General features: G+C 41.2%; 1 non-coding gene and 1 pseudogene across 1 annotated transcript; both read left to right on the forward strand.

Annotated features, from left to right (window-relative positions):
- The first annotated feature begins 1,374 nt into the window (after window positions 1-1,374).
- LOC127642832 (uncharacterized) lies at window positions 1,375-1,493 on the forward strand (annotated as a pseudogene).
- Window positions 1,494-2,123: 630 nt separating this feature from the next.
- LOC127642830 (5S ribosomal RNA) lies at window positions 2,124-2,242 on the forward strand. Its single transcript, XR_007970423.1, has one exon. It is a non-coding gene; the product is annotated as a 5S ribosomal RNA (ribosomal RNA).
- The last annotated feature ends 8,863 nt before the right edge of the window (window positions 2,243-11,105 follow it).

Raw genomic sequence — 11,105 nt, forward strand, 5'->3', positions numbered from 1 at the left:
AGGCATAAAGTGGTTTTTACGGAGGTTATTTTAAATAAAATAGGAATGGAACAAAACGCTTTGTGTAAAGTGTGCCAGGAAAAGGAAGAGTGGATTTTACATATGTTTTTATACTGTAAAGAATTGGAGGAAATTTTAAGGAAATGTAAAGTTTTAATTAAAGATTTGACTGAGGAATGGGATGAAAGTGTAATGGAATGGAACAGAGTGGTGATGTTTGGTTGGGAAAAAAAGTGTCAAAACAAAAAATTTATTAATCTGTGTGTAATGTTAATGAAAAGTGCAATATGGGAGAGAAGAACTGTGGCTAAGAAAGAAAAAATTGTATTGGATGTTTGGACTGTGTTTAAAAGGAAAACAGAATTATATATTGAAAGATTGTATGTGTATTTTAAAGATGAAAATATGCTGAATGCTTTTTATGATGTTTTTACCCCAAATGTTTGTTGTGTTCTAAAAGATTTAATGTGGAAGCTGCCGGGAAGTGAAAGTGACTTTTAAAATAAAAAAAAAAAAGAAAGAAAAAAGGAATGTATGTAAAATGAAGATATGATGTAGAAATGTTTTGTAGAAGAAAATATGTTTTTTTTTTTGTTGTATCGTATCTATTAAATAAAAAAAAAACAAAATGCAAAAAAAATAAAAAAATGCAGTCCTGAACTCGTCTGATCTCGGAAGCCAAACAGGGCTGGGCCTGCTTAGTACTTGGATGGGAGACTTCCTGGGAATACCAGGTGCTGTAAGCGTTTGCTTCTCCTTGTTTGTTTTAACTCATACACTCCCCCCTGGCTCAACTGGGATTTATTTATTATCCTTGGAAATTGGTTGTTTGATTGATTTTCTTTAATTTAGCTTTCTCTGTGGCAAAGGACAGCCTGCTCATTTATCTTGCCTCCTACAGAAAGCAGTAGAGGGTTTATTTTTTTTGCTCTTTCTTGACTGCAACATACAGAGTAGGAAAGAACAAACAAAGTGCAGTGCTTCCAAAATGTGGTGGACACATCCGAAAGAAAGCGTCCTGAGGTCATTTTTTAAGTAGAGAAGAGTTTTCTTTGGCCACTGGCTTATTATTACGTGTTAAGCATATAATTGTGCAGCTGAGTATGCCTTCTTTTAGCAAACCACATGGATGCTATGACACAGGTATGCAGAAAAAGGTATTGTGGACGACTCCTGTGAAATTGAATGAACTGAGAGGAGGCACTTACCTTTTCAAAAAGAGAAACAAATAAAAATAGACAATGTCTGAGAGGAAAGGGCCTGTTGTCTCTTTTTTAGAGCTGCAGTACAAGACATATTTTAATGATGGGAGAGCAGCATAAGGATGCGTGCAGTGCGCTTTCTTTAAATGGCCTGCTGGTAGCTGCAGCTGTTGCTTACGGCCATACCACCCTGTCCATGCCCGAACTTGTCTGATCTCGGAAACCAAACAGGGCTGGGCCTGGTTAGTACTTGGATTTGAGACTTACTGGGAATACCAGGTGCTGTAAGCTTTTGCTTCTCCTTGTTTGTTTTAACTCATACACTCCCCCTGGCTCAACTGGGATTTATTTATTATCCTTGGAAATTGGTTGTTTGATTGATTTTCTTTCATTTAGCTTTCTCTGTGGCAAAGGACAGCCTGCTCATTTATCTTGCCTCCTACAGAAAGCAGTAGAGGGTTTGTTTTTTTTTTGCTTTTTCTTGACTGCAACATACAGAGTAGGAAAGAACAAACAAAGTGCAGTGCTTACAAAATGTGGTGGACACATCCGAAAGAAAGCGTCCTGAGGTCATTTTTTTAAGTAGAGAAGTGTTTTCTTTGGCCACTGGCTTATTATTACGTGTTAAGCATATAATTGTGCAGCTGAGTATGCCCTCTTTTAGCAAACCACATGGATGCTATGACACAGGTATGCAGAAAAAGGTATTGTGGACGACTCCTGTGAAATTGAATGAATAGAGAGGAGGCACTTACCTTTTCAAAAAGAGCAATAAATAAAAATAGACAATGTCTGAGAGGAAAGGGCCTGTTGTCTCTTTTTCAGAGCTACAGTACAAGACATATTTTAATGATGGGAGAGCAGAATAAGGATGCGTGCAGTGCGCTTTCTTTAAATGGCCTGCTGGTAGCTGTAGCTGTTGCTTACAGCCATACCACCCTGTGCAGGCCTGAACTCGTCTGATCTCAGAAGCCAAACAGGGCTGGGCCTGGTTAGTACTTGGATGGGAGACTTCCTGGGAATACCAGGTGCTGTAAGCTTTTGCTTCTCCTTGTTTGTTTTAACTCATACACTCCCCCTGGCTCAACTGGGATTTATTTATTATCCTTGGAAATTGGTTGTTTGATTGATTTTCTTTCATTTAGCTTTCTCTGTGGCAAAGGACAGCCTGCTCATTTATCTTGCCTCCTACAGAAAGCAGTAGAGGGTTTTTTTTTTTGCTCTTTCTTGACTGCAACATACATAGTAGGAAAGAACAAACAAAGTGCAGTGCTTCCAAAATGTGGTGGACACATCCGAAAGAATGCGTCCTGAGGTCATTTTTTAAGTAGAGAAAAGTTGTCTTTGGCCACTGGCTTATTATTATGTGTTAAGCATATAATTGTGCAGCTGAGTATGCCCTCTTTTAGCAAACCACATGGATGCTATGACACAGGTATGCAGAAAAAGGTATTGTGGACGACTCCTGTGAAATGGAATGAATAGAGAGGAGGCACTTACCTTTTCAAAAAGAGAAATAAATAAAAATAGACAATGTCTGAGAGGATAGGGCCTGTTGTCTCTTTTTTAGAGCTGCAGTACAAGACATATTTTAATGATGGGAGAGCAGCATTAGGATGCGTGCAGTGCGCTTTCTTTAAATGGCCTGCTGGTGTAGTATATTTTTATCAAGTTAATCAGGAGTAATCAATGAAAACATTGTTGATTTGTACCACAGTTATGTCTGACGGGCAAACATGCAGTTTACTGTGTGTAAAGGCCTGTGGACGGTGATGGAATGTGTGCTCAACATATGTGTGACCATTTGAAGGTATGTGCAAAAACAGGAATAGCATTACTTGGGGGGCTCTCATGACCGCTGGGAGAATTGATCTCTTCCAAAGGACGTTCTGTTACTTCTTAATATGGTCAGACCAGAGTCAATGAAGAGCATGATAGATAATGCATGTAACCCTACCTTGTTTGAGGAGGTGTATTTAAGTAAAACCAAACCAGAGATGGTTTAGTTGTTGTTACTGTGGTTTCACGGTAGGCAACTCGGCTTTATTGTGTGATAATAAAGTCTATTCTTCTAAAATCAAAACCCCAAAGATGCTGAGTGATTTTTCACAAAATTGGTACAAGAAACCACTACAATTGGCGCCCGAACAGGGACAGAAGAGAGCAGAGTCGTTACATCGCAGGCTGGCTGGGAAGGCAAACACAAACAGGTGGCCACCATTAAGAGGTAAGCAAATTTTGCTTATAAAAGTTTGTGTTACTTGCCAGTTTGCCTGTGATGGTAAGAACGCTCAAAAAGCTCTTCTGAACCAAAAAAGGGGAAAAAATAAATAAAGGGTTTTGATTCCAGAAGAAATAATTACATGTAATGATCAGTTTTTATTTGCTGGTAAGGGTGTAGGTGCAATAGCAGTAAATAAGGACAGATAAAGTTTAAGAAGTAACTAGAAAAAAAAGTTCGTCGAGACAAACTTTAAGTTGGCTTGTGAAAGTTTGGACCAGAAAGTTTGAAGAAGTTTAAAGTAGTTTGAAGTTTAAAGTAGTTTATAGTTTAAATTAGTTTAAAGTTTAAATTAGTTTGTAGTTTAAATTAGTTTAAAGTTTAAAGTAGTTTGTAGTTTAAAGTAGTTTAAAGCGTGTGGCTATGAAGATTTTAGGTCATTACTTTTTGGCTGCTTGATAAAATAAATCCTCTGAGGGAGAGAGAGAGGGAGAGATGCAGGGCTGTCAGGCCCTTTTTGTCTGTGTGTGTGAAAATGTCAGTTGGGATTTAAATTTCTGAACATTCCGCAATGTTAAGTCAATGGGAGATTTTTCCGAGTTTGATCGTCATTTTTAGGAAAACCATGAGTCCGATCAGTTAGAAAAGATATAGCAACTTCGAGTCAGAACAGTTTGAGTGTCTGAGCCGAGTTTGGAGTATGTGAAGTTAAAGCTCTAGGAGGAGTTAGATATAGAAATTTCAGAGTAAGAAGAATAATAATAACTAGATAGGTACATTTCCTGAAGAAAATGTGAGTGGTGCTTGCCGTGGCAAAACTCGATCAAATAGCCTGCTTGAAAAGAACAGAAATTGTGGTCATAAATAAATCAACCCAGAAGTCTGTATAATGTTCTGGTGCAGAAATATGTGATTTGTTAGTAGGTTGCTAGGGTAACCCCATGTGGTTGCTAGGCAGTTACCATAGTGATACTAATCAAGTGTCCTTGCCATCCTGATTGAAATAAGTCAAACCGGAAGTCTGTATGTTTTTGTGATGCAGAGATATGTGATTTGTTACTCGGTTGCTAGGGTAAGCCCATCTGGTTGCTAGGCAGTTACCATAGTGATACTAATGAAGTGTCCTTTCCATCCTGATTGAAATAAGTCAACCCGGAAGTCTCTACGTTTTTCTGATGCAGAGATATGTGATTTGTTACTTCGGTTGCTAGGGTAACCCCATCTGGTTGCTAGGCAGTTACCATAGTGATACTAATCAAGTGTCCTTGCCATCCTGATTGAAATAAATCAACCCAGAAGTCTCTCTGATTTTCTGGTGCAGAGATATAGTTACTGCTAAGCGGTTGCTAGGGTACTCTGTTTAGTTGCTAGGGAGTGGCTTAGCAGCTGCCAATCATGAATCTCCAAAGGCTGCTTGTCAGTATGAATGATATAAACCAACTCCCATGCCTCTGTGACATTCAGAATGGAAGATATCCCTCTATGGATTTTGGTTGTTAAGGTGCTCGACAATGGTTGCTAGGGAGGGGCTAGGAAGTGTTGATTTGATGCATGATTGGCTGTTTGCTGTCCGAGTAAAGCGAGACCACCCTTGTGTTTCTATGACACTTCTATCCGGAGATATCCCTTTGATCTGTTTCAATAGAAGTCTATGGGACTTGTTGCTAAGGTGCTCTTAATGGTTGCTAGGGCGTGGCTTGATAGCTTCACAATGATCCTGAGAGACTGATTGGTCGTCTGAGTAAAATGAGCCCACCCCTCGTCTCTATGACACTGTGATCCAGAGCTATGTTCAATACAAATCCCTATGCCTTTTCATTTCAGGGGCAGTCCTACACCATTATAAGTCAATTGGGGCATTTTTGGGCAGCTCCTGCCCCCAGGAGTGCAGCTTTTACCCCATATTGAGGTATGCTCTTACAGAGCCTGCCAGCCTCTTCAAATGTGGCAAATCACTGCGTTTCTCTGAAATCCTAAGCTTGGAGCTGTGGCGTCAAAGTTTGTCTCAATGTTAAGTCTATGGGATTTTTAGGCTGCTTTTTTGCCCCTGGGGCAAGTACCGTACCCGATAAGCTTATAAAAGTCATAGCACACGTGTCCTCAATAGGCGTTCGATTTGACACCTCATTAGGTGGGTCTCGCTAAGCGGTCTTGGGACGAGTTAGGTGCGAAGTTTTGTTAAGAGATATAAAAAATAAGAAAAATAAAAATAATAAAAATAACTAGATAGGTACATTTCCTGAAGAAAATGTGAGTGGTGCTTGCCGTGGCAAAACTAGATCAAACAGCCTGCTTGAAAAGAACAGAAATTGTGGTCATAAATAAATCAACCCAGAAGTCTGTATAATGTTCTGGTGCAGAAATATGTGATTTGTTACTCGGTTGCTAGGGTAAGCCCGTGTGGTTGCTATGCAGTTACCAAGGTAATACAATACATGGCTCCTTTCCATCCTGAGTGAAATAAGTCAACCCGGAAGTCTGTAGTGTGTTCTGGTGCAGAGATATGTGATATGTTGCTCGGTTGCTAGGGTAACTCCATCTGGTTGCTAGGCAGTTACCATAGTGATACTAATCAAGTCTCCTGGCCATCCTGATTAAAATAAATCAACCCGGAAGTCTCTATGTTTTTGTGATGCAGAGATATGTGATTTGTTACTCGGTTGCTAGGGTAACCCCATCTGGTTGCTAGGCAGATACCATAGTGATACTAATCAAGTGTCCTTGCCATCCTTATTGAAATAAGTCAACCCGGAAGTCTCTACGTTTTCTGATGCAGAGATATGTGATTTGTTACTTCGGTTGCTAGGGTAAGCCCATCTGGTTGCTAGGCAGTTACCATAGTGATACTAATGAAGTCTCCTTGCCATCCTGATTGAAATAAGTCAACCCGGAAGTCTCTATGTTTTTGTGATGCAGAGATATGTGATTTGTTACTCGGTTGCTAGGGTAACCCCATCTGGTTGCTAGGCAGATACCATAGTGATACTAATCAAGTGTCCTTGCCATCCTTATTGAAATAAGTCAACCCGGAAGTCTCTACGTTTTTCTGATGCAGAGATATGTGATTTGTTACTCGGTTGCTAGGGTAAGCCCATCTGGTTGCTAGGCAGTTACCATAGTGATACTAATGAAGTCTCCTTGCCATCCTGATTGAAGTAAGTCAACCGGAAGTCTCTATGTTTTTGTGATGCAGAGATATGTGATTTGTTACTTTCGGTTGCTAGGGTAAGCCCATCTGGTTGCTAGGCAGTTACCATAGTGATACTAATGAAGTGTCCTTGCCATCCTGATTGAAATAAGTCAACCCGGAAGTCTCTACGTTTTTCTGATGCAGAGATATGTGATTTGTTACTCGGTTGCTAGGGTAACCCCATCTGGTTGCTAGGCAGTTAACATAGTGATACTTATCAAGTCTCCTTGCCATCCTGATTGAAATAAATCAACCCAGAAGTCTCTCTGATTTTCTGGTGCAGAGATATAGTTACTGCTAAGCGGTTGCTAGGGTACTCTGTGTAGTTGCTAGGGAGTGGCTTGGCAGCTGCCAATCATGAATCTCCAAAGGCTGCTTGTCAGTATGAATGATATAAACCAACTCCCATGCCTCTGTGACATTCAGAATGGAAGATATCCCTCTATGGATTTTGGTTGTTAAGGTGCTTCGACAATGGTTGCTAGGGAGGGGCTAGGAAGTGTTGAAGTGATGCATGATTGGCTGTTTGCTGTCCGAGTCAAGCGAGACCACCCTTGTGTTTCTATGACACTTCTATCCGGAGATATCCCTTTGATCTTTTTCAATAGAAGTCTATGGGACTTGTTGCTAAGGTGCTCTTAATGGTTGCTAGGGCGTGGCTTGATAGCTTCACAATGATCCAGAGAGACTGATTGGTTGTCTGAGTAAAATGAGCCCACCCCTCGTCTCTATGACACTGTGATCCAGAGCTATGTTCAATACAAATCCCTATGCCTTTTCATTTCATGGGCAGTCCTACACCATTATAAGTCAATTGGGGCATTTTTGGGCAGCTCCTGCCCCCAGAGGTGCAACTTTTACCCCATATTGAGGTATGCTCTTACAGAGCCTGCCAGCCTCTTCAAATGTGGCAAATCACTGCGTTTCTCTGAAATCCTAAGCTTGGAGCTGTGGCGCGTCAAAGTTTGTCTCAATGTTAAGTCTATGGGATTTTTAGGCGCTTTTTTGCCCCTGGGGCAAATACCGTACCCGATAAACTATAAAAGTCATAGCACACGTGTCCTCAATAGGCCGTTCGATTTGATACCTCATTAGTGGGTCTACGCCAAGCGGTCTTGGGGACGAGTTAGGTGCGAAGTTTTGTTAAGAGATATAAAAATAAAAATAAAATATAATAAGTATAACTAGATAGGTACATTTCCTGAAGAAAATGTGAGTGGTGCTTGCCGTGGCAAAACTAGATCAAATAGCCTGCTTGAAAAGAACAGAAATTGTGGTCATAAATAAATCAACCCAGAAGTCTGTATAATGTTCTGGTGCAGAAATATGTGATTTGTTAGTAGGTTGCTAGGGTAACCCCATGTGGTTGCTAGGCAGTTACCATAGTGATACTAATCAAGTGTCCTTGCCATCCTGATTGAAATAAGTCAAACCGGAAGTCTGTATGTTTTTGTGATGCAGAGATATGTGATTTGTTACTCGGTTGCTAGGGTAAGCCCATCTGGTTGCTAGGCAGTTACCATAGTGATACTAATGAAGTCTCCTTTCCATCCTGATTGAAATAAGTCAACCCGGAAGTCTCTACGTTTTTCTGATGCAGAGATATGTGATTTGTTACTCGGTTGCTAGGGTAACCCCATCTGGTTGCTAGGCAGTTACCATAGTGATACTAATCAAGTGTCCTTGCCATCCTGATTGAAATAAATCAACCCAGAAGTCTCTCTGATTTTCTGGTGCAGAGATATAGTTACTGCTAAGCGGTTGCTAGGGTACTCTGTTTAGTTGCTAGGGAGTGGCTTGGCAGCTGCCAATCATGAATCTCCAAAGGCTGCTTGTCAGTATGAATGATATAAACCAACTCCCATGCCTCTGTGACATTCAGAATGGAAGATATCCCTCTATGGATTTTGGTTGTTAAGGTGCTCGACAATGGTTGCTAGGGAGGGGCTAGGAAGTGTTGATTTGATGCATGATTGGCTGTTTGCTGTCGAGTAAAGCGAGACCACCCTTGTGTTTCTATGACACTTCTATCCGGAGATATCCCTTTGATCTGTTTCAATAGAAGTCTATGGGACTTGTTGCTAAGGTGCTCTTAATGGTTGCTAGGGCGTGGCTTGATAGCTTCACAATGATCCTGAGAGACTGATTGGTCGTCTGAGTAAAATGAGCCCACCCCTCGTCTCTATGACACTGTGATCCAGAGCTATGTTCAATACAAATCCCTATGCCTTTTCATTTCAGGGGCCGTCCTACACCATTATAAGTCAATTGGGGCATTTTTGGGCAGCTCCTGCCCCCAGGGTGCAGCTTTTACCCCATATTGAGGTATGCTCTTACAGAGCCTGCCAGCCTCTTCAAATGTGGCAAATCACTGCGTTTCTCACGAAATCCTAAGCTTGGAGCTGTGGCGTCAAAGTTTGTCTCAATGTTAAGTCTATGGGATTTTTAGGCTGCTTTTTTGCCCCTGGGGCAAGTACCGTACCCCGATAAACTTATAAAAGTCATAGCACACGTGTCCTCAATAGGCGTTCGATTTGACACCTCATTAGGTGGGTCTCGCCAAGCGGTGCTGGAGACGAGTTAGGTGCGAAGTTTTGTTAAGAGATATAAAAATAAGAAAAATAAAATAATAAAAATAACTAGATAGGTACATTTCCTGAAGAAAATGTGAGTGGTGCTTGCAGTGGCAAAACTAGATCAAACAGCATGTTGTAACTTGAAAAGAACAAAAATTATGGTCATAAATAAATCAACCCAGAAGTCTGTACGATTTTCTGGTGCAGAAATATGTGATTTGTTACTCGGTTGCTAGGGTAAGCCCGTGTGGTTGCTATGCAGTTACCAAGGTAATACAATACATGGCTCCTTTCCATCCTGAGTGAAATAAGTCAACCCGGAAGTCTGTAGTGTGTTCTGGTGCAGAGATATGTGATATGTTGCTTTCGGTTGCTAGGGTAACTCCATCTGGTTGCTAGGCAGTTACCATAGTGATACTAATCAAGTCTCCTGGCCATCCTGATTAAAATAAATCAACCCGGAAGTCTCTATGTTTTTGTGATGCAGAGATATGTGATTTTTTACTCGGTTGCTAGGGTAACCCCATCTGGTTGCTAGGCAGATACCATAGTGATACTAATCAAGTGTCCTTGCCATCCTTATTGAAATAAGTCAACCCGGAAGTCTCTACGTTTTTCTGATGCAGAGATATGTGATTTGTTACTTTCGGTTGCTAGGGTAAGCCCATCTGGTTGCTAGGCAGTTACCATAGTGATACTAATGAAGTCTCCTTGCCATCCTGATTGAAATAAGTCAACCCGGAAGTCTCTATGTTTTTGTGATGCAGAGATATGTGATTTTTTACTCGGTTGCTAGGGTAACCCCATCTGGTTGCTAGGCAGATACCATAGTGATACTAATCAAGTGTCCTTGCCATCCTTATTGAAATAAGTCAACCCGGAAGTCTCTACGTTTTTCTGATGCAGAGATATGTGATTTGTTACTTTCGGTTGCTAGGGTAAGCCCATCTGGTTGCTAGGCAGTTACCATAGTGATACTAATGAAGTCTCCTTGCCATCCTGATTGAAGTAAGTCAACCCGGAAGTCTCTATGTTTTTGTGATGCAGAGATATGTGATTTGTTACTCGGTTGCTAGGGTAAGCCCATCTGGTTGCTAGGCAGTTACCATAGTGATACTAATGAAGTGTCCTTGCCATCCTGATTGAAATAAGTCAACCCGGAAGTCTCTACGTTTTCTGATGCAGAGATATGTGATTTGTTACTTTCGGTTGCTAGGGTAACCCCATCTGGTTGCTAGGCAGTTAACATAGTGATACTTATCAAGTCTCCTTGCCATCCTGATTGAAATAAATCAACCCAGAAGTCTCTCTGATTTTCTGGTGCAGAGATATAGTTACTGCTAAGCGGTTGCTAGGGTACTCTGTGTAGTTGCTAGGGAGTGGCTTGGCAGCTGCCAATCATGAATCTCCAAAGGCTGCTTGTCAGTATGAATGATATAAACCAACTCCCATGCCTCTGTGACATTCAGAATGGAAGATATCCCTCTATGGATTTTGGTTGTTAAGGTGCTTTCGACAATGGTTGCTAGGGAGGGGCTAGGAAGTGTTGAAGTGATGCATGATTGGCTGTTTGCTGTCCGAGTCAAGCGAGACCACCCTTGTGTTTCTATGACACTTCTATCCGGAGATATCCCTTTGATCTTTTTCAATAGAAGTCTATGGGACTTGTTGCTAAGGTGCTCTTAATGGTTGCTAGGGCGTGGCTTGATAGCTTCACAATGATCCAGAGAGACTGATTGGTTGTCTGAGTAAAATGAGCCCACCCCTCGTCTCTATGACACTGTGATCCAGAGCTATGTTCAATACAAATCCCTATGCCTTTTTCATTTCATGGGCCGTCCTACACCATTATAAGTCAATTGGGGCATTTTTGGGCAGCTCCTGCCCCCCAGGAGTGCAACTTTTACCCCATATTG

The sequence above is a fragment of the Xyrauchen texanus genome, unplaced genomic scaffold (assembly GCF_025860055.1).
Source record: "Xyrauchen texanus isolate HMW12.3.18 unplaced genomic scaffold, RBS_HiC_50CHRs HiC_scaffold_883, whole genome shotgun sequence".
Taxonomy (NCBI): Eukaryota; Metazoa; Chordata; class Actinopteri; order Cypriniformes; family Catostomidae; genus Xyrauchen; species Xyrauchen texanus.